General features: G+C 46.4%; 1 protein-coding gene across 4 annotated transcripts in view; it reads left to right on the forward strand.

Moving 5' to 3' along the window:
* The window catches only part of LINGO3 (leucine rich repeat and Ig domain containing 3), a 1,135,152-nt gene that overhangs the window by 504,918 nt on the left and 605,484 nt on the right, over nt 1–24,750 (forward strand). The window lies entirely within an intron of this gene.

The raw sequence follows: 24,750 nt of genomic DNA on the forward strand, positions 1-24,750 counted from the left end.
TTTTGTGGTTAAACAAAAATGGTTGTAGAGAACAATACTGTGCAACACAGTTGTGCAAAATAAGTTCCATTTATTGAATTAATGGAGTAAAAGACTTAAAGCTTATCCTATAGCCCAGAGATTGACACCAACTCAAAATTGACAAGTTGAATGTGCAACACCAGAGGCCTGTGCCGCAAACGTATGAAACATTTCTTTTCCCATCAGTAATGGTGGATAACTTTTACCACACAAGGTAATGTACCTCACTGGATAAGGGTCTGCTTGCAGGATACTTAACAGCCTATGCCGGCTATAATGAACCAAACCAGTAAGAAACACGAAGACTTACATTAAATACGTAAAACAGAATGCATCAGTAATAAGTGTGTATATGTGTATCTCTATCTATATCGCTTGGACATTCACTGACCTAGTTCAGAACCTACTCTGGAGAATGCTCACTCACTCTGCACTGTTAGCGCGCACAGCATCGTCTTGCACACAGGCCTGTTTAGATCTCTACAGAAGTGTTTTGAATCGTCCCATCTGAATTTGACCACGTTCGAGAAAAACCCTTGTTTTTGGATCCATCACCAGTCAAGACCTCTCATCTGAACCTTCTGCAGTTTTCAACATAAACCGAACCTGGACCCCTCTTCGATGGCCTCTTCTGGTCAATCCTCCTTTTTCATTATCTTGCACAGCAGGTTTTGTAACACTTGATAACAGACTGCAGAGGAATATTTGGACTTCAGTTTATTCACTAGAGTTGGTTTCTGAATAATGGTCCCATCAAATGTACTTTATCTTTCTTATCAGAATACTATCCTAAGTTGCCTCTACCAGCAACTTCCGTTTTCATAGTGCTGGAGGCTGTACGACTGGGGGAAGGAGGGTGAAGAGATATGTACTTTTCTAATAACCAGGTGTCTACCGTTTCCTTGCCTCCTTTTCCTCAAGAGTGAAAACTGTTTAAGTCCACTGGTACTGCGTAGCGCAGCTGTATAGTTCCATATGATTTGCCTTGTGATTTTACATATGGCCTGTGTCTTCTGCTTAAAAAATTGGATCTGTCCACAAACCCATTAGATGCTGGGTGGTACAGTACAATGTCCAGTTGCTGGATGTCGCAAGACTTCAAAAACCAACGCATCGGAAACAATGCATCAGATTGTCAAGTAATAAAGGTTAATTTCACTATCTAAATTGTTGCAGCTCTGACAAATTACATTTAAAATCCCTTTAGGTTCCTAGTATCAACGCGAAGCAGATTAATTGGCCCAAAAAATAAATCCCCGTTTATTGACTCCCTTCTACGACAGAACATGTAGAAGCAACGGCTCAACACTTTTCCAATGTTTGTCAGAGTAAACTATTCTTAAAACACCTACCTCTGTCCTTATGCCTCCAATACTACTGTTTATGCCTTCGGAAGATAGTCCGAGTCAACCAGGGCCATTTGGCTATCGGATCCTAACTTGTTCCGTTGAGCCCCAGGACCAAGTTGTGCATGATGAAAAACCTGGAAGCCATTTGTGCAAACCCACTTAAATTCCTTTTCATTGAGTTGTGATTTTATTTGGGGGTGAATAGATAAAGGGACCCTACTTCCAGTTATGCTAGGTGGCACTAGCACGAAAATAAAGTGAATAGAAAAATGGCCTATAGCAAATAAACGTATAACTATATTTTAATACAAAATTGGGTACACTCTAGTTTTTTTCCTGTTAACTTCTCAAGAATAAAAAGGTAACCCTGCATCATCCAAGATCGCTTTGAAAAGGGAGCGTGGGGCCTTTAAAGCAGTGTGCATTGAGTGTTATGCCACCCCAGCCCTCTACACACACCACCCTCGTAAGAATATGCATTTGATGGTTTCAATTGCTTCTTGCAGCACTGTTTTTACCCCATGTTGCTCATCCCCGGCAGGCTTGGTATGTTGCTTTTTATAATTGTCACATTAAAGATGCATGCCGATGTTGTAAGACCTATTGCCCGTTCTTATTACAGCAGGAACCCATTTTAACATACCTGCAGTATGTTTGTGCACTGCAAATATTTTAAACTTCTATGCAGGAGTGTCCTACAGGAACACATTGGGTGACAAAGTGTAGGCCATCAACGTAAAGTGACAATCTTTCCCTGAATTATGTTATAAGTAAAAGACAGGTTGGCTTTAAAGTTGCACGCTTTCTGCTGAAGCATGCTGTGATCTGCCCGACAAGTCCCACAACGACCTGCACAGCTTTCCAACGTTGCGATGTTAGTACCATAATCATTAAATGAGTAATTTATCTGAAAGAAACAGGTTAGTGTTAGATTCCTTACCGTAGAATATCGTCAGACTGGATCCGGAAAGTTTTGCGTAGCCTTACCCCTGTGCGTCGGTAGGTGTTGTCTGCAGCTCCGCGTCCGTCGTCTGAGTACTTTAACGCCGCCCTCGTGCGCTGACGTCCGTTCTTTATTCCGTGCCAGCATGCGCAGATCCGGGAAGAGCAGTACTCAGTCATTTTTTGACTAACTTTTTCGATCTCTTTTGGATCCTTCTCGAGTCATTCTCGACTCTCTGTGCCAATAGGGATGCCCGGGTTCAAGCCCTGCGACGACTGTAACCGCGTGATGTCGGTTACCGACCCCCACCGTCGGTGCCTGTATTGCCTCTGGGCTGACCACGATGACAAGTCGTGCCCCGACTGCCCAGGCTTGACGTCAAAGGCTAGGTAGGAGCGGTCCCGTAAGTGCCTCGAGCTCTGGCAGTCGGCCCTGCGCCGCTCACGGTCCCGGCGGAGGTCGAGGGACAGGTCGTGGGGCCACAGTCGTCACAGCTCAGCGAGTCGACACCACTCGTAGAGCTCAAAGTCCTCGGGTAAGTCGAGGCACAAGAAGGTGAAGAAGCAACATCGCTCTTCCGACTCACCGACGCTCGCGTGATGCGGCCGGGGTACGGGTGACACCGCCCCTGCGGCTCCCAAGCCACGAGCGCCGCGTCCAGCTCCATACCAGACGATCCCTGGGCTGCACGCGACGCCGGAGGAGATCGACGCCTTCCTCGTGGCCATGAGGTCGCTCTCTCCTCCGTCTGACCCCGCCTGGGTGCCTCCGGGTCAGTCTGGGGGCCCCGGCGCCGTTGACAACTCCGGTCCCACCGCTGCAGGACTGGATCCGTACCAACATCGATCGACCTTACGACCTCTCCGCTGGTGCCATCACCAAGGGTCTTGCCCCCGACGCCGTCCCCAATCCGGATCCGGCGCCGGCTTCGATGCTGGTAGGTGAGCCATTCACTGACGATCCGGCTCCATCTTTTGACCCTGACTACCAGGAGATGGCAAGCGAGGAGCACTGGGAGGGGTCTGAGGACCCTCTGGCACTGCAGTGCCAGTTATCACAGGACTGGGCAGATTAGTTTGGGAAGGCCAGTGGTCTGGACACTTAGCCCGATACTGGATATGTCTCCCCTCGTACCGAGGCTAAGGAGGGAGGGGTCTGCTTACAACGTGGTGTTGACAAGGGCGGCCAAGGCCTTGCATCTTGAGCTCCCTGTCGCGGCCGTGAGGACTAATCTCACTGAGGTGCTCAAACCGCAGGAAAGCTCCTCTGAGCCTCTACTGCCGTTCAACGATGCCCTCACTGACGTTCTGTTGGGCACCTGGTCCAAGCCCTCTACAGGCCTCCCTGTAGATAAGAATGTGGCCCGACGCCACCGCCCGGCTCCGGGTGACCCTAGCTTTCTGTCCGTTCACCCCCGAGAGCCTGGTGATCCAGGCCTCCACCTCCCAGACTGCATTCCCGACCACTCACCCGGATCGGGAATCCAAAAGGTATGACCAGTTTGGGAAGAAACTGTTCTCGACCCTGAGCTGCGGTCTGTCAACACTGCTTGCCTTTTGGGCCGTTACACCCACTTTCTGTAGGATTCGGTTGCGGAGGTGCTGCCCCAGTGTCCGGAGGGGGCCCGGCTCGCCCTAGCGGAGGGGCGAGACACAGCATGATATTCCATCCGATGTGGACTTGACACCACAGACTCGATAGGTAGAGTGGTTGCTACGACGGTGGCGGTTCGACGCCACGCCTGGTTGCAGTCGCCAACTTTTCGGGTGATGTCCAGGCCATGCTCATGGACATGCCCTATGATGGCCGTCGCCTCTTTGGCGACAAAGCGTATAGCGCGCTGGAACGTTTTAAGGACTCCAGGGCTACGGCCAAGTCCTTGGGCCTCGGCCAGCGCCAGCAGACTTCTGCTTTTCGTCCCTTTCGTGGCCAAGGAAGGGGTGCCCCCTCACGTCCAGCCAGCCGCAGAACCAACAGCAGCGAGGATGTGGTAACCGCCGTGGGACAACGGCCGGTTCAGTCCACATACACTCCCGCAGCATCCGCCTCAAAGCCTTCCTAGTCCGAGCTTTCAGGCCCATACAACGCCAGTGGGGGACAGGGTTCGCCATCATCTCCTCAATGTGCGCACCATCACTTTGGACAGGTGGGTGCTGCAAATGGTCCAAAGGGGCTACTCCCTCCCCTTCGAGGCGACCCCTCCAGCCATGCCACCGCGTGTCGGGATCACTTGCAACTTATGCAAGAGGAAGTTGCGGCCCTCTTGGCGAAGGGGCCCATCAAGCGCATTCCTGGGCCAGAAGTAGGGTGTGGTTGTTACTCCCACTACTTTCTGGTTCCCAAGAAGGGCAAAGGGGGCCTACGCCCTATCTTGGACCAACAGAACGTCAACAGCTTCCTCCGCAAGGAGAAGTTCAAGATGCTGACTTTGGGTCAGGTCTTGGCCACCCTGGAGACTGGATGGTAGTGTTGGACTTGCAGGACGCATATTTTCACATCCCCGTCCTGCCCACCCGCCGGCGTTACCTGCGGGTCACGGTAGGCCACGAGCACTTTCAGTTTACCATGCTCCCCTTCGGCCTTACCAGTGCCCCTCTGGTGTTCATAAAAGTGATGGGGGTGGTCGCAGCTCACCTGCGTGGATTAGGGCTGTCAGTCTTCCCCCATCTCGACGACTGGTTGTTGAAGGCAGGCTTGCTTTAGACCGTCGCCAGCCACCTCCAGACTATGGCCGACCTCCTGCACCTGCTGGGGTTCTCCATGAATGTGCCGAAGTCACACCTGTGTCCCTCTCAGAAGCTCCTCTTAATGGGAGCGGTTCTGGATTCGGCGCAGTTTTGGGTTTATCCTCCCGAACAGTGGGTCCGGGATGGTCAGACTCTTATTCTGATCTTTCAGCCTTTATCCCGAGTCTCGGTCAGGTTGACTCTGTGGCTTCTGGGTCTGATGGCCTCCTGCATCCTTCTGGTGCATCACGCCAGGTGGCGGATGCGAGCTTTGCAGTGGGACCTGAAGTTTCAGTGGGCCCAGCATCAGAGCAACCTGTCCGACCATGTCCTGATCTCGGAGGACACTGCAAGACAGTTGCAGTGGTGGCTCACGGACCGCGATTGGGTCAGCGGCAGATCCCTCTCCCTAGGAGCACGTAGTTGTGATGGATGCATCCCTCCTGGGTTTGGGGGGGGGCCACATGTGAGAGGTGGAGATCAGAGGCCTCTGGTCTGCGGCGGAGTACCGGCTCCACATCGAGTTGCGGGCGATCCGGCTTGCACTGAAGGCATGCCTTCCCTCGGAAGTGTAGTGCAGGTGTTCACGGACAAAAACACCGCCATGTGGTACTGCAACAAACAGGGTGGGGTGGAGTCGTGGACCCTTTGTCAAGAGGCTCTACGCCTCTGGCAATGGCTGGAACACCAGGGCGTCTCCCTGGTGGTTCTACACCTGGCAGGTTCCCTGAACGCCAGGGTGGACGAACTCAGCCGTCTGTGCATGATGAATCACGAGTGGCGTCTGACGTGGCGAAAGGTCTCTTTCAGCAGTGGGGAGAGCCTTGGTTAGATCTATTCGCCACAGAAGAGAACGCGCAATGTCCTCAGTTCTGCGCGTTGGAATTTCCAAGGCGGCACTCGCTCGGAGATGCTTTTCATCGCGAGTGGAGCTGCGGTCTGTTGTACGCCTTTCGGCCTATACCACTTCTGCCCTGAGTGCTGAAGATCAGGCGCGACCGGGCCCAAGTCATCCTTGTGGCTCCGGACTGGGCACGAAGATACTGGTATCCAGAGCTACTCAGCATGTCACCTTCCCAACCCCCCGATTCGTCTGCCTCTTCAGGAGGACCTTCTGTTGCAGCAGCAGGGGACAGTCCTCCACCCGAACCTGTTCAGTCTCCACTTACATGCGTGTAGATTGAGCGGCGGCAGTTGAGGCCATTTGACTTGCCTCCTGAAGTCTGTGATGGGATTCTGGCAGCCAGACGTCCCTCCACAAAGACTGTATACGCCTGCAGGTGGAACACATTTTTGGCATGGTGCACAGCAAAGGCTGTGGATCCACTCTCTGCCCCCCTTTCAGAGGTTCTCCTCTTTCTTCTTTCTCTTGCCCAGCATGGCTCTGCTCTGGGCACTATCAAAGGCTAACTCTCTGCCATTTCAGCCTTCTTAAGGCTTCCTGATCAGCCTTCTCTTTTCAAGTCCCCTGTTGTAAATAGATTCTTGAAGGGCATCACTCACATGTGTCCTCCTGTTCCTTTCGTGATGCCTCAGTGGGACTTGAATCTTGTTCTAACCTATTTGATGTGCGCTCCTTTTGAGCCACTTCACAATTGTCCTCTTCATCTTCTAACTCATAAGACTGCATTCCTGGATGCCATCACCTCTGCCAGGAGAGTGAGTGAGCTCCAGGCTCTATCTTCTCAACCTCCTTTCCGCCCATCTGGACAAAGTTGTCTTGAGAACACGTCCCTCTTTCCTGCCCAAGGTGGTCACGGCCTTCCACATCGGGCAGTCCATCACCTTGCCCACCTTCTTTCAGCCTCCGCATCCCTCGAAAGAGGGAGAGGCTCCTCTGTCTGGACCCAAAACGTGCGCTCTCATTCCATCTAGACCGCAGACGCCAGTTCTGGGTGGACGACCAGCTCTTTCTTGGTTACGTGGGCGCTAAGAAGGTACGGGCGGTGCACAAATGAACCATTTCTCGATGAGTCGTTTTGTGCATAAAGGCTTGTTGTTCACTGGCTAAAAAGGAGCCTCCTGTGGGGCTGCATGCCCATTCCACTCCGCGGCTACTACTGCCCTGGGTCGTGGAGTCCCCATTCGCAGGACACCTGTCAGGCAGCCACGTGGGCCTCTCTGCACACTTTCGCTAGATACTACTGCCTAGACATCCAAGTCCGGAGAGATGGCTTTTTGGGCCGTTCTGTTCTCCAGGACTTTCTGGTGTGATCATTGGTTCGCAGACCCACCACCGGGGTTGGTATTGCTGGGGTATTTATTCTGAGGTAAGGAATCTAACACAAACCGGTTTCTTTCAGATGCACAAGTTACTTACCTTCGGTAACGATATATCTGTAAGAAACAGTAGTTAGTGTTAGATTCCTTACCGCCCCACCCATCCTCCCCGTTCTGCGAACCGATATCTAGGTTTAAGGTTCTTCCCTTTGAGGGCCCTAGTTGCATGGCATCAGTGTTGGTTTTTATCATGGCTCTGCGTTCCCGGTGTGGAAAAGCTATGTATAAGAACTGATGTGAGCGCGCGAGGGCGGCGTCTAAGTACTCCGTCATCCCGGCGCCGAGGACGGACGCGGAGGCGCAGACGACGCCTACCGACACGCAGGGGTACTGCTACGCAAAAGTTTCTGGATCCAGTCTGACGCCTGGAGATATGTTAAGGTAAGGAATCTAACACTAACTACTGTTTCTTACAGATATATCGTTACCGAAGGTAAGTAACTTGTGCTTTTGTTCCTTTACATAAAATATGGGCCACTGGAATTGTGGCAGGAGAGGGTCAAAATGTGGCATGGTTGACTAAATTATGCAGCAACTAAAGGCAAATTATGCCCTGTAATGCTGCATGTTTTCTGATGCTTTTGTTCATTTTTAGGTCTCGACTATACGCTGCACTAGCAGAGGCCTCTTGGAATCAATTCAGACTTCCAAGAGACTCTCCGTGTGGGTCTGCCTCCTCCCACACATCCCATTGGCCTTTGCTTTTCAATAATTGAAAGCATGCAAATGTCCAAAGACTGCATGTCCCGCCTTCCCTCAAAACTTTCACTCCCATGGCCTAGGGGTCTCTGGAGCGAGCAGGGGCACGCATTGTGCCAGCTGCATTTCTCCCTGGTCATTCTCTTGGCTTCCTTCCCGCGCCCATTTGCAGGGCAGACTATTAGTGCCTAGTCACTTGAAGGCTCCTCTTGTGTTGGTATCTTTTGATCTTCAACCATAGTCTGCAACCCGATCCTCTCTGCCCCTTCCTTGTTTGGCTTCTCACATTCCCTCTGCCCCTTTGTTATTCATGCTCTTCATCTGCCCCAGTCCTCTCGCAGGGACCTTAATGTAGCTTGTTGCTTTTTTGTAGCTTTGTTTACTTTTTACGTCTGGCATATGTTTAATAGTGTCTGCATATTTATTGTTGTGCAAATCGACTGACCCTAACGATGTCGCATTAAGCTGGGTGTAAATACTCTCCCTAATTCATTGCACCGTTAACTTGTATGTGGTCAGCAGTTTGAAGATTTTAATTCTGTGGCACAGCACCGTCCAGCTGATTCCCCCCCCCCCCTGCGCTTCCAAAACGGAATGAAGAACCTTCTTGTTTAAACAAAAAAAGTAGTTAATCCTTTTAGCTAAAGCCATTGGCCACACTACCAGGGTATTGGAGTGAAAATGTGTGAAATGCCCAGAGCGAAAATGGTATGCAAGCTGTATTTTTTCACTCCAACTTTTATGAAATGCATTTGTTGAGGCTAGCATTTTTCCTCCAGTTCTATAGTTTTGGTTGTATCGCACATCTGATAATTGCCCGTTTCATGCGTTTCCCGCCTTATAACCATGCCTCCATGTCTATGCATCGTGGGGTGACACTGTAAACCCTTACACCGACTCATTGCTTGTATAGAACTTGCTGTGGAGTTTTCTAGGGCTTCTCCTGTACGACTTTGTACCATACAATTAGGACTTATTGAAGGACCATACTCCTTTCAAACCATTTGACAGCAGTTTCTCATGTCCTTTGCCTTTTACATTGAAGTGATGTAAATGAGCCAAATGCTTCATGCGCGTTTAAACCTGATCCTGGCCACGCGTTGTGAGTTGTTTGAAATTTCTCAAAGGCAACTCAGCAGCTTTTTTGTAGTGGTTGGGTGTGAGCACCGAGCTGCTGCTCTTTAAGACCCAAAATGCATCTGGTGTTCTTGTGCTCCTGTGCAGATAGGATATGGCTTGGCAGTTAAGTACAGACAGGTCTTCTAGTTAGATCAAGATTGTTTTGCATATGGCCGCCCACTTTTGAATTTTGTTTACGAAACTAAAATGACGAAATGGCATGCCACTAAGAGTAATATCACGGTTAAAGGGTTTCCATCCATCACCTGACCTTAGTTGAGTAAACCTGTTGAGACCCTATTGAAAATTGTTGTCAATCAATCAAAAGCTTTATTCGGCTAAAATGATAGCCATAGTGCTTGCTAACAATAAATATTAAGATTTTAAATTGAAGTAAAGAAAAAATGTGTAAGCATAATTAAAACATTCTACACTGGCTGTTTTGTCCTTATTAAAGTAGCCTTATATACCTAAAATCAGACAAACGCAATTCTTTACTCCATGCCAGTATCTCTCTTCCTGTGGTTAGTGAGCATTTTATAAAACCATCTCCTAGCACATCTCCAGGCTCCCTAGTTATTGTAAAATTTAAAAAATGCATTTTAGTGATCACATATATGTACTAGGTTATATTGGGATTTAAAAAAACAGTTTCTGACGTTTAGTGTGAAATTTGCAAAATAAAATACACTGCAGTGTGCTCTGTCTGGATCGGTCATCCCATGGGAAGGGTTGTAAACCATGAACTTTCAATGGGCAATGCCAGCATAAAACAAATAAGATTAAGGTGCAGCCTTGTGAGTCGGAATCTATGCCATCCATTTGAAATGAGTGATCAATAAGCCTCTTGAGCCCGACTTGCAATTGCATTCCAAAGAGGCTTGCAGGACTGCCTGGCATATGATTCATCCTTGCGCGCATTGTGGCACCAATTAAGAAACTGGCCTTTCTCTGAAACCATCGTAAGATGCAAAGTATTTTCTGAATGTGTGTATAGCTCAGCGTTTTCCCCCATATCACTGAAGGTTTGCTCAACAAATGTCATCTAGGGAATGTTCAATAGACTGGTCAAGGCAAAACACTCCAGTATTACAGTCCTAGTAAAGTGGGCTTCCTGGTTTCTCCACACTTTTCGCCATATCAGTGGGGTTGCAGGTTGATGTAATCCTCCACAAGCCTAAACCAAACTCTGCATGGCAAGAAATGGTGGCTGACGATTGTGGTAGAGCCTAAAGTCTACGTAAACATTGGTTTCCGACCTTTTGTGTGTGGCGAATTTTCTCTTAAAGATTTGAACTCTCTCCTTCACTGGCTTATGCCCCACTCTTTTTATCGAAGTGAAAAATAGAATCGACAACCTCTGAAATTGGAGGGCCCTTATTTTTAGTAAAAATGTCAAATTACTTACCATATTCATAGATGTTCCCAAGTAAGTGAAGTTTTGGACTGGCTACCTCCTCTCCAGATAAGGTAGGTACATGTCTTGGATTTAGAATATTTTGGCCCACTTTTCAATTTATAAATGATTTAGAGTGGTTTGTTTTCAGCCCAGTCTTCTGGGGTGCCCTACTGCCTTTTAATGTTTATTCCTTGCTATCTCGTGTCCAGCCTGACCAATCATAATTTTTATTTTCTCAGTAGATTTAATTTCTAAAGGTATATCATTAAATACATGTGAAGTACTCAGCATTGTAATCTCAAAGCCTTATGATATACACAAATACATCCCACCAACACACATCACAACTCACCTCTACATTCCACACCATGCCAGTGCCCTTATGTCACTACACTAAGCCAACTTGCATACACACTTTACAGTACTAAACACCGCAGCTACATTGCTCTACAACATACCTTAAATACATTGCCAATATATCTGGCTAAACACTTGAAAGGTCCCAAATGCGAGACCTATTGGCTATGCCAATGCTTGTTACACTGGTTACCACTGTCTGAGCATAGGTTAACCCTCATTAGCACCAGTTTAATATGCAAACATAGCAATACGCAAAAAGAAGGTAGCCAGTCAAACTTTGCAAATGGCCTTCCACTGACCGTTTGAGCTAGTTGCATTTTTGTGTGTTAACATCTGCAGAATTACAGCAGATATTCGTAAACGAAGTAGATTGTCGGGGTCGCTCAATTCCAGGGACCCCGTTTACAGATCTTCGACTCTTCGAGTAACGTAGGTGGGGTGTTATAATGTTAACGAACGGTTCTCTGCAATCATCCAGTTATATGGGGGGTTCTTGCTTCAGAAACCGTCTTGAAGCGGCGTTGTTGGTTTTCCGTCGAATTCCACTAGAGGGCAGTGGTACACAGACTTTCCCACTACTCTATTTGAAAAGGCTCGCCGTAGAATACAGTGTTTAAAGAAAGTTGTCGCACAGGGAGAGGCTGTTTTTGCTGAAGACCCAGCGATTGTTTGGCCTAGTCTCACAACCCGCTAGAATTATTTAGTGACTATTTGCATATAAGCCAGGCAGCCATATTCTAAACAATATCTATTCTTAGACCATCGGGTGTCTACAACCGCGCGCCACAAAAACTACTTTTTTTTTCCCATTGCTGCTCCGCTACCAGTTATTAGAAAAAGCTGCAGCGGAGGGGAGCAAGCGGCCAGAGTAGTTTGTTAAGTTTGGATGGTTAATGTTTCCTGGAGAATGACCTAGGAATTTATGTATTGTAATTTATTTAGTTAATGCGATTTTATATAGCGTGAACATTACCCGAAGGTGTCAGAGCGCTTTACAAAAGAACCAGTGGCGTTACATGAGGAATTTGGATTACACAAGTTACAAACGGGAAAAAAATGCAAATGTACAAGTTGTAAAGTCACTCAAGGAAGAGATACGAACAGATAAACTCTAAAATCACATAGCAATGGTAGTTAGTACAAAGGTCTAGTTTGAGTTGTATATGTGTGTGTGTATATATATATATATATATATATATATATATATATATATACACGCACACACACACAAATTCACTCGGGATTACATTTGACAGCGATTAGGTTTGGACAAATATATATATTGCATATTTACAGAGCAGGAAATGTTTATCATCGTTCAGCCAGGTGTTCGGGTGGTGTTGCACTCAAAGGAGGTGGTCTTGGGTTTGGAGGGATCCCCGAGTTGGAGATGTTCATAGGGGTAGATGGCTGGATGGTGGTGGGGGAAGCAGCACGCTGGATCCCATGGTGTGAACGTGTGAAGTGCCAGTGTGTGCAAAGCTTTCCAAAGTGTGTGTCACGACACAGTACTGTGTCGCGTCCCCTACGGGGTGTGTCGCACAACGATGACCTCTGTGAGCACATGAGCGGGAATGCTCTCGAGACTCTTGGAAGTTTGCATTCAGTGACGCAGGAGTACAGCGATGTACGCAGAGGAAGGAGAGTGTGAGCTGAGCCCGCGGCCTTGTTCCATTTGAGATGCAGAGACCACGGAGCCTCCTCTGCTCCCCAGGCGCTCGGTAAGCTAAATCTTTAAAAGTGTAAAGCTGTTTGGGCATGCACATTAAATCACTCAATGGAAAGCGCAGGGCTGAGTACGGGCGCTTTAAAGGGTGTTTTGAATGAATGGGACGTAGTGATGGCGTAGAGATCACAGAACTCGTGAGTACAACGTCATAGCTCCTTCAGTGAGATCGATGCCCATGCCCTCGATGTCCCTCCCACTTAAAGGCTCAGCTGCAGGGCAATAAAGGGTTGGTAAAAAAATGATTTTTTTAAAAAAAAAATGATTTTTTTAGTAGTATTAGTAAAAGTATGTTTATTAGACCATTGGTCTCCAAACAAGATACATATTACAATAAATAGTTTAAAACATGTATAAAAAATTCCACAGATACATTAAAAAGAGACACATTTTCATACAGCACTACACCCAATATTGTAATCAGCAATACAGTGAAGCTTTAACTTGGGGATAGCGTTCCACCCTAGACACAATTTTCTAGAGCGTAACCTACTATTACTTCATGCCAATTTCTATCCAACCATATTTGGGTCCAACAGAGTCCTTTTTACCGCCTTCATATATTTTGCCATGGCGATTGCTATATCAAGATTTGGCATGTCGGTAAGTAGGTTAATTGCTAAGAGGCGCTCAGTTATACCATATTTTAAAAACAAGGGTCGCAAAAACAGTTTCCGCTGTGACACCCATTTTTGACAGTCTAGTAAGATATGTAGGTTATCACACTTGGTACCTAATCCACAGCGGCATTTACCATCCGGTTGTACCAAGTCTGCTTTTCTGTTTCTCTGAGATACCCAACAGTTAATCCCTATTCTCCATCGGAGCACCTCAGCTCTTAATCCAGCATTAGGTAGTGTATCCAAATAGGGATACCATGTATCATTCTCCCAACTATTTATCATATGATGGACTGACACTTTCTTTTTCAAATATATCATATTTTGCCTGGATATTTCTCTTCCTGTTGTTCTAAGCTCCGCATTTGAGGCTTCAACCGACAGTGTCGCCTGATCAAATTTTACATTTAAATTTTTACACGGTGCGCACAATTTCATTCTGATCCTGCTGGCCCAATTTAGGTCGCTGTGCAAGATCTCCTCTTTACACCATTGTGACACTTTTGTGACTTCCTCGGATCCCAATCTTTTCCAAAATCTTAAAAGGGCCACTTGTACCTGTATGTTCCTGTAGTGTAGTTCCTATTATCCCAATAGGCTCTGCGCATTGGAATAATACCTTCAATAGTATAGGCCTAGACCAGACGTTAACTAGGTCTTCTATTGTCGATATTAGACTTAAAGTTTTGGGTTTGCCAGCTAGCTCAGAGTTCACTAGAAACTTTCTCGAATAGGCAAGGAGGAGTTGAACCTCCCTGGATAGACAAGAAGGGATTTAGTTTCTGACAACCATAGAACATGACAACTTTGCTCTCCCCTAATCAAGAGTGTATCTCTAGAGTCGTGTGAAAACAAAAGACAACTTATTTTACTCAGTCAGTACGTGCATTCTTAGTCTCACCAGATTGTAGAGAAAAGGAAGAGACGGGCGTGTTCAATAAAGGATGTTATTTATTGATCAGTCTCTTTTCTCATACAAGAGAAATGGATCGATATTATCGCAATACTTATGGTTAAGTAAAGTGCATATAATAAAAGCAGAAGTATAAAATAATACTGTAAAAACATCTATATGGTTTCTAAGCCATATGGTGGTTTAAAATGGATAAAATAGATACATACATATATACATTTGACTAATCGTACTCAACTGGTGCTTCTAACTACGCCTACCCCAGTGTACCTGACCTAAGCCTAATACGTGGGCGGGGATAGAAAGTTAGCAGTTTTAAGTTAAGTTTGTTTTGCCAAGTGACTGACTCAAGAATTATCTACAAGGGGTTATTCAGTTCTGTACCTGAGATCTAGGATGGTTGAGGGATGGTATCTCTCGTCTTTGGTCTCGATATTCCAGGCTGCCTGCAAGGGCTGCTTGGAAGCGCCGGAGCTGGATTTCTCGGCAGGAGAAAGCAGCGTCTCGTTCTCAGCGCGTCAGGAAGGCGGGGCTGCGCCAGCGGGGTCTGCTCTGCTCTTCGCTTCGGCAAGTCTGGCTGCTCCGATCTCGTCACCACCACGTGTGTTTGCTTAAGGCAATGTCGGTAATATTTATACCTTTAAGGTGCCGAGATTGACGTAAGGATGGACATAGATACGTCAATAAGGATGTCATACGAACTGGTCGTTAGCACATTCTTTTGAGTTCTCGGTGAAATCAAAACAATGGCCGCAGGGTTTTCCCCAGGTTGTCATAGGTTTGATTTGTTTTGAGAACTCCGTATGCCTTATCAGGGGCTGGAAGAATATTGCTTGCTTAATTAGATGGCAAGCGTTATGACCTAATCAGATAACGCGTTCCTGTGCCGTAGTGTGGCTTAATCAGATAACGGTTTCTTCATCATGGGATGGCTGCTAGTTAACTTGTTAACCAGAATAGGGTCAGGAATAGGGGGATCGATACAGAACCTATAGGAATACATCACACCCACTCCACGCTAACTATGGCCATATTTACGAATCTAGGCATAGTAAAACATACTGTAGAGCATCGTGTATACCTTACCACCCCAAAATACATAAAATGTATTTCGAAATCATGTAATATACCGAAAAAATAGTCACATGTACTATATGCACTCAAGCTGTAGAATAATGCTAAAGTAAACACGCATATGTATACATTATTACTAATTCGAATATGAGAATTACACATGAAATGGCTCTTAATACAGAAAAAAGGTTCGAGACCACTTCATCACAGAATAAGAATAATTATGAACATACCAGCGGGCAGTTAATGTCTATAAAGTTTCTAAAAAGTAGAAATTTAGTTCTTTAAGAATATTCTTTACTTTAAGCAGAAGATAAGTGTCCCGAAAAATCGTAAAAATATTCTGGGGCTGCTGAAAAAATTTGCTGTCCGTGAACTGGAGGGAAAATTGTTCATACTACTTTATCTTTAAAGTAGAAGGTCAAATTCAGAGTGTTGGGAAAGCCATGTGTTAGCTTGCTCAAAGTTGCTATTTTTGTTCTGGTGAGAACATCATATCATTGAGACTGTCGAAAAAGCTGTCAACAGCTTCCTGTGAAAGTTCCACTAACTCGGGAAAAGATGTAACCATGCATTCGTGTGCATGATTGTCTTCATTGACGTTTTGATTATTATTGCTGACAGAAGGTCGTACCTGATCGATGCTGCTTTCATCTTGAACTTCACTACCCCTCAATCGTAGCGGTGAAGTCTCCACGAATGCCGTCATCAGGATTGGCAGCCGTTGAGGGCAGCACAAAGCATGAGTCGTAACTGGACCCAACAATGTTTCTGCATCCATTGGCGCATCTGATTGTAGCGTCAGACAGGTGTCCAACACGCATTCTTCTCCGCACAGCAAGCACCTTAATACAGGTAAAACACATCGATGCCACATTGGTCGAAATGAAAGAAACCAAGTCATGTTTAGGTCTCTAAGCCGGGAAAGTCCCAGGATTTTTGATATCCGGTCCCGGTATCCAATGGCTCGGATTGTTTCTTCCCTTGTCGCAGGAGTTTTGTCTGTGACATGGTTTGCCATAACGAAATATAAGGACCAAGAATAGGATTCATGCAACAAGTCCTAAAATGAGGGGAAGTCCGCCAAAAATCGAATGGACGAAGTCTGGAAAAATACCCAGTATGGCTTTGAATGGTGTTAATGCCATCGAAAATACTGTCTTAAATACATTTGAGACTCCACTGGTATCAGAAATATTTAAGATTTCATTCAGGATTTCTGCGAAATGTGTGGGGGAATTAGTTGATAGCAATGAGTGAATCTCTGCAGTCGTCCTTGCGACTAGGAGATCATACGTTTCTTTTGATGACGATAGCCTGGTCGGCGTCTGAAGAAGCACTGTTTTCATTCTGCTTAAAGTATCTATTCGTATAGAAGTAATTTTCAAGTTAGGCCATGCCCTTGCCTCCCTGTCTGGAAAGGAGCTGGGGAACAATAAGCGTCCACAGCACATGACCTTCGCAGTCGTAGTTATGAGATAAGGAATCCCGGGCAGAAGACTACAACATCTGCGATCCACAATTAGAATGTAACTCCCATTATAGAGTCTTTTAAAGAATGGTTCTATCTCAGTTGCAGGTGCGCCTAGCTGGTGACATGAAAGGTTGTTTGAGGTCCCTTCACAGGCTCCATGCAAATTAATTCCATTACACAGTAGTGTACCGCTTAGTGACATCGCACAATTATTGCCACTAAGAAACACTTTCTGTCCTTTATTACTGACACATGCATGTGAATAGGGCAAGTTCCATGTTGTCATAATGTACCCTTTTCCCAATTTTTCGTACATGCCAGCCTGTATATATTTTTGGCAGTATTGAAACCTGAAAGTAGATATTGGAATATTAATTATCCCATGTATTATCCATTCAATGACAGGTCGTTCTGACATTGTCAATGGTAATCTTTCGAGTTTCTCAATGCTCAGGATTGTATAATCAGCACCCTTCTGTGCCATACTGATTTGTATATCAGTAAGGTTAAAGATATTGAATAGTGACGTTGTGTTAATTAAACGCCAAGGCACATAGCCTGAACGCAGATTTTGTAACGTCCAGCCAAGCTGTATAATAGAGCGCAATTGAGACTGACCGTGTTGTAATAACAGTAAGTCTTGCGATATTATGTCGATTGCTGAAGACACAATGCTGTCCAATGAAAAGATTCTGGAGGACAGAGTCATTAACCCATTGTCCACTACAGAAAGTGATTTTTCCAAATTAATACGGTCAATTTCCCGTATACTTTCTGCTGTCTCAATTTGAGTTATCTTCCAGGCCTCATTGTAAGCTGCATATATGGAGGCTGCTATGAAGCGTTTTTGACGCTGTTTGCGTGGTCCCATAATGAAATCACGCAAGTCAGCACCATCAGCAAGTAAAGTTAGGTGTTGCTTAATTTCTGTCAGTGTGGAAGTTTGTAGCCATTGGAGGCATAGTTTGCCCACACTGTAGGTGGTAATGATCCCTGGGTGTTGTCTTAGGGAATATCTAGGGTCTGGCCTGGTCAATTTTAACCCCTGCATTTTGTTCAGGAATCTGTCTTGACAGTTATTAGTATCTGTGGGCCAGATCAACCATTCTTTCCAATCAGGATGTGTTCTGTTTTGGTTTAATACATAGTTTACGTCTATCTCTTCATCTGTAGAGCTATTGCTGTTTATAGTCGGCTTAGGAATAGACGGTTTATTTAAGTCTTTAATTTTGGCTAGGCCAAGGCAGGTAGTTTGTTGAACAGTGTCATTCAAAAATATAATTTGTTCTGGGATCATGCAGGCTCTAAATAATGATTCTATACCTTGTACTTGCCATTCTTTTGTACCCCAAATACTTTTTACTTCAACATTTTTGTCCCAATAATCAAAACCAAATGTATTCATTTGTTCAAAAAATGAGTCTGAATATATCAATTTAGTATTTGTAAGCATGGTCTTTGTACCTGTCTTATTTGACAATTTGAAATAAAATGTTTCAGCATTACTTGTGTTGAACCCTGAAAAATATGAATATTTGTCATAAAAGGTTCTTGAGCTACCTTTTGGAGGGGTTGCACAATGTTCCCATTGATTATAATTTAAAACATTTCTAGGTTGTGCCGAAAAAAAATGGTTACCATAGTGGTTGTAACAGTACATACTATCATAATTAGACGAACCCTGCAAATAATCATGTTTGGTAAATTTAGCAGACATCACTAGGTCAGACATCATTTCATTTATACTTTCAAAGTCCCAATCATCCGCAAATGAGCTTGGTTTTACAAAGTCACTCAACGAGATCTTGATTTGGTGTGGATACTTCAGGATTTCAATCGGACCATAAATTTCATAGTCCGTGTTGTCCCATGCTACCCCACCCGGTATAGGATTGGCTGTGAAGTTGACTGAAGAAAGTTCTCTTTTCTCGACGTGTGAAGACATGTGTGGCTTGAGGATCAAGTTGATTTTCTGGCTTGCTGTGTCCATTTTAGCATATTTTCCCTCAATGAAGCGTCCCAAGCATAGTATCATGATGAGCCAAAGTATGAGGATAAATGCACCAAAGGCCACCCAAAATTCAATCCATGGAGAAATCAGATAGGTTTCTTTCAGTTGTTTCAAAAGTTCCTTAGCTTTATCTTTAAAAGTTTTTGTTGATGGCTGTGTCTTTGATTCACCGAGGTCTTCAGAGGAATCATCGAAGTTTATGAAGTAGCCGGATGCCGTTCTGTCAATTGTTCCAATTGCTTCAGGATTACTGTTTCTTGCATATTCGTTTGTTACTTCATTGTAGGTTGGTGTGTCTCTACTAAATGTTTTTATTTGGGGTTTTAGAGGTCTGAGTTCCAATGCATTGTTGCATAGTCCTTGTTGTTGTTCTGTAGGCGTTTCGAATGTGATTAGCCTCTTAGATTGGACCTCTGTATTTGTAGCAAACCTTGGTGTTCTACTACTTATCGGGAGTCCACTTGGCCTACTGTTTGTTATCGGCCACATAATTGTGGTTTTACCAGGTCGATTGATACAACTCTGTTCTCCTTTTTACCAGCAAGGGGCGGTAGTACTACTGATCTTGTTCCGTTGATAGATAAGACAGGTACTGCTTTTCTGTAAGAAGGCCCAAATTCCTTCTTTACCGCGATCTTTTCTCTGACTAGATCCCCGACTTTTGGAATCCAGACAGGTCTTGCTGGGACAGGTGGTGTTTCTTCAGTGGTTGTTGGCTGTTGTTTCAACTTTATGTTGCTCAGGTCTTTTCTTGTTTCGTTTAAGTCCTGTAAAATAGCCAAACGATCTTTGATATCAAAGCTTTTTTCCTTCACCACTGAAGTCTGACTGTCAAGATCTAAGACCAACATCCTGGTTCCAAACAATAATTCGTACGGACTGAATCCCTTCAGAGAATTTCTTGGCAGGTTGTTTAGACTACGTTGGACACTTATTAGATGTTTGACCCACCCAGCTCCCGAACCTAATACCTTCGCTGTTATAGATTGCTTTATGTCTTTGGTTTTTTCTTTACACCATCCCGTTCCCTCAGGTAGGAAGTGAGAAGAGTCCCGCCATGCTATGCTCATTTGAACTTGTTTTTCCATACGCAAAAAAAAACACGTTGGAAATTTTTTTTTTGCCTAACGTAGCATGCTTCTAGCGTATATGCCATTATAGACTCGCAAATCTTTTTATAACAGTTCAGACGTCAGCCGAGTGTTGGGGATCTACATTATAAGTGGAAACTAGCCTGTATATGTTAATCGGACGCTTTGCTTTTTACTGTTGATCCTTTCTGGAGTGAAACGCCATGGTAGTATACCGTTTCTCTCGCCACTGCGATCTCTATTGCAGTCTGGGCAGTTCTTTACAAAGATGTGATGATGCAGGCTCATGCCTGGCCACCAGTACACTGATTGTAATTCTTCCAGTGAATTTTTTAGTTTGAGGTGTCTAAGACCCTCACCCATATGTGCGTCCGCTATTAACAAGCCTCTCCTGTCCGTGTTTGGAATTACTCTATCCCCCACTCCAGGGATTCGAGCAAAAGGGACGGAGTTTGCATCGATTATGTATGTATAATTGAGTGGATAGTTGATCGGTAGCGCTGAGCAGTCGCCTTTTGATGACGTTTTCACCGCCAGCACTGTTTCACCATCAATATATTTTACTGCACGCTTTTTTCTAACTACGGAAGCCGATCCAGTTGCTACCGTTGTGGCTGTCTCAGCCAATGAATTCCCTGCAACGTGAACGCCATCACGCTGATGACTCAGTGAGTGTATCACGTGAGTCTTTGGTAGTTCTTTCTGTAAAAGAACTATTTGTTTCCAAAGCAGTTTTTGCTGTATTGTTGCACCTGTGTCATCTTTGTAACCGTTTTGAATCCATTTCTGCAAATCGTTGTTATATGATTTGATGCAGTAATAAGAATCGGACACTATAAGTGTCGGGAATTCGCGATCTGCATTATCTAGCGCCATTTTCAATGCTATTATTTCAGTTTGTTTTTCTGAATTAGTTTCTACTGAGTGTGTTTTTATTAGCAGAGGTCTCAGTGTCCCTCCGTGCCACACTTCTTTTGTGATTCCATGTGAGAAGTTGGCCTGATGTGCAGTGTTCACTATTCTAGTGATCACTATATATCAGTCCAAACAACCCTTATTGATGATTGGTTGTAAGTCAACCTTATAGACCAGCTATCCTAGTAGCATGGATACGAGCAGTCTAAGGCTAAGACTCTAGAGGGCGTGTTAAGCCAGCTGTTTTACCATCACATTACCCCTTGAACACCCAGTGAAAGGACACCACACAAGTGTTATGAAGATAAACAGTGTATTTATTAGAATCACAACAACCCTGTACTCTTTATGAGGACAGGGTGCTAGGCACACAACAAAACTCTTACGAAAATACTTAAGTTAGCACGTTATACACAAATGCCCGAGGGGCACGAAAAACCATATACTTTAAAAGTGGAATGCGAATTACTAGCAGGTAAGTAACAGTTCTAATAGGCTTTGGAATCGCTAGGACTGGACTAGGGAATCGTTAGATTACTACTAGGAGGCCCAGGGGACTCGGGTGCAGAGTGTGCACTCTCACGCGGGATGCGGGACAAAGTCTATGGAAGCTAGAATTCACAAAGTTAGTGTTCACGGGCGAACCCGACCTGGTAGGGAGAAAACGACAGTGGATCCTGACCCTTGGATAGTGAGGCTATGCTGGGACACCGGAGTGCCGAAGTTACCTAGCCCAGGGGCTGCAGCTGCATAGGTCTGAAAAGACGTCGGGGATCTCGTTGCCGGACCAGGAGCCTGGAAGGAAGAAGTTGCTGGCAGGCGACCAGTGAAGGAAAGTTCGATGGATCCAAGCCTGGATCAAGGAAGAAGAAAACCTGAAAGCAGAGGGGACCAAGTTCTTGAATCACTAGCCAGTGATTAAGTGGGCACCAGGATGGCACCGGGCGAAGTCACCGCAGTCAGGTGAGTGGGCACTGCTGGGCTCTGCAGTCTCTCGGACCAGGAGGCGTTGTCGGCGACCAGGATGGAGGTGCGAGCTGTCCCACGAAGGATGAAGTCGTTGGCGTCGAAGTTACCCAGGATTGGGCAACAAGCCTTGGCTAATTCAAGCCCACGCGGTGGACTCAAAATGGCGTCTTGAGTGGACCAGGAGGGTCCAGGGTGCTCCTCTTCTGGAAGGGAGCAAGGGCCAGTCTGGAGCAACCAGACCAGCAGCAGAAATGTCGTCGGGCGTCGTCAGGAAGGCCACAAGCCAGCGGGCTAGTAGCCAAACAACGCGGTGAGCAGTAAAAAGCAGAAGGGCCCCACGCAGATCGTGGAGATGCTGGGGGGCTGCTCTTCGGTGCTGGAGCTGCTCAGGGTGGGGGCTTCTCGGACCCCAAAGCACTCACCAGGAATTCACTCGGCGGGCTTGCTGGAAAGAAGTCGTGCAGTCTTGCAGATGGCCGGTCCCTTGAGGTCTCGTCGCACCCACGGTTCTCAGCTGGGCTGTAGAGGTGGGTAGAGGTCAGAGGTGCCAGGGAAGCCGGTTCTCGTCGAGCTGGGCAGTCGGATTCCGGAGGAAGGACTTGCAGCAGACCGCAGTGTTCTTAGATGGTGTCTGCGGATGCAGGGTGACTACTCCTTAGTCACAAGGGAGAAATCTTAGGAAGAAGTCTTGAGTTCCTTTCGCAGAAAGTAGTTTCAGGATTCAAAGATGATCTGATTTGGAAGGGGGCCAGTCTCTACCTTTATCCTGTAAAAAGGGGCTGGCACGCGACTAAGTCCTGCCCTATGGGTGGGACCAGGAGGGGGGTGGTTACACCCACTTCCTTGGCGGGCTTTTCCCCAGCACAGGGTCTGGAGTGACCCTGGAACTGGTTCCAGCCAGCCTATGCACAGTGAGCACCGGGGTGCCACGTGCAGTCACCTTCCTCTAAAGCCCTGCCTACCTACAATACACAAAACCCTGTCTGGGACGGTGCTGGCACCGCCCCTGGCAGGAAACCCTTTGTCCTTATCTCCTGCTCTGGGAGGACTCCCAGCAGCAGGAGGGCAGACTTGTGTCTCGGTGGCAGCATCCATTTTGTGGATGCTAAGGCTCTGTCTGACTTTTAACCGGGTTATAGGTTACAGGCATGTCGTGTCCCTCTAGAAGGGTGGAATGCTAACCCCGTCGCCAGAATTGGCGAGGGGTTAGTATTCCAATTCGTATGACACCTTACTCGACATGTTTTGATAAAGCGATACCAGAGTTGGCACATAACCGCGAGGATTATAATGCACTTAAGAGTATATGGTATGCGATATCATGGAAACGGCTAAGGGATGGATCCCGAAAGCCGCAGACAGGCTCAGCTCATGCTAGAGCACCATCTCACACGATTCCAAGCACTCTGCCTTCAGGATTGTTAAGGCCTGCTATAGGAGTGACTGATAGGAGATCTGTGTGTCCATTTTTAGGGTTAGATATAGGTATACTATATCTAAAGCAAAGGGTGAGTACACCACCTTGCCCCAGCTGTCGTGCAGCCAGTTGTGTCAGTTTTAGTTAGTCAATCCAGGGGTGGCATAATACATGCTTCAGCCCCTGGGAGACTTCTGGGTACACCTCAGCCCTGGGTACCTAAGGTACACTGTACAGGGACTGATAAGGTGACTCAGTATCCAATTTAGATATGTACCTAAGGTACATGGAATCCATTTTACAGAGAGAGCAGTAGGCCTGGGGTCCTGAATAGCAGGGCCCCAGGTCAACTAAGTCAGAAAACCAGCAAAACACCAGGCAAAAAGTTGGGGGCAACCATAGTCAGGGATTTACCTTCCTACATAACCCCCCCCCAAACGAAAGGAGATAAGGCTATCCTTGCCAGGTAAGCCTATATTGCCTGAGTGGCCATATAAGGAAGTACCAGCACTGGCATGGTTACCCCCTATCTCATGGTCCACTAAGCAATCCCTCACCCTAAGGGTGTCTGAGGGTCTCCACCATAGGGAATCTCTACCTGTGGTGTGTTTTGTCAAAGAAAAAGGCTGGTGCTGAAATGGAGTACTGAAGTGAGGCTCCACTAACTTTGGGCTCAGCTTCCTCCAATCACTATCCACCATAGAGGCCTTTCTTTCCAAGACTGAGTTGTTTTGGGCTCTCAGGGTCAACCTCTGGCTACCTACAGCTGGAGGTTGGGTCCCTCTGTTTGGCTTACTGGAGGGACAGGTCAGGTCTGGGGCCCTCAGGTCCCAAGTTTGGCTGTGCCCAACAGTGTCCATCTGTGGGAGGTCCCTACCTAATTTTAAGGGGGATCCCTCAGGAGTATGTTTTATTTTCACTTGGCTAGGACTACTAGCTTCAGTGCCCTTAATCTGCTGATTGGGAAATTCTTTTGGACAGGGGGCCCCTTGGGGTCCAACACTGGCCTCCCTGACCTCTACAGCCCTGGGCTGACTGAGGCAGGGTAGAGAGGGGCAGGTTACCTGCTCCAGACTGGGTCCCACCTTGGAAGGGTCCACTGACATCAGGGGTTCTGTCAGGCTAGGCCTGACTACCTCTGTGGCAGTTTCTTCACAAGGGGTCAGATCAGTTCCCTGAGGAGGCTGATCCTTTCCTAAAGTCTGGTGGGAGGGAGATGTCTCTTCCTCCTCAATACTCTCTGTCTGAGTGGAGTGATCCATAGTTTCAGGCTTCACAACACTATCATCTGTCTGAGTTTGAGCTGTGGCCATCACAACTCTCCCAACCTTTTCAGGAGGGGGCTCAGTTTGGGTGTGGGCTGTTACCATGACAGCCTTGACAACCTGTTCTGGGAAGGAAGTGGTCTGAGATTGGGTTGTGACTGGCACAACCCTCCTGACCTGTTCAGGGAGGATATCTTGGACTGGGGCTGTGGCTAACACTGCCCCACTAACCTTACCATGGGGGTTTACCATTCTAGAATGGGTTTCTTGCTCTACCTCAGCCCAGGCTGAGGTCTCTAAATCATTCCCCAGTAGGCAATCTACAGGCAAGTTGGATGTCACTGCCACTCTCTTGGGGCCAGTGACACTTCCCCAGCTG

The sequence above is a fragment of the Lissotriton helveticus genome, chromosome 12 (genome assembly GCF_964261635.1).
Source record: "Lissotriton helveticus chromosome 12, aLisHel1.1, whole genome shotgun sequence".
NCBI classification, from domain to species: Eukaryota; Metazoa; Chordata; class Amphibia; order Caudata; family Salamandridae; genus Lissotriton; species Lissotriton helveticus.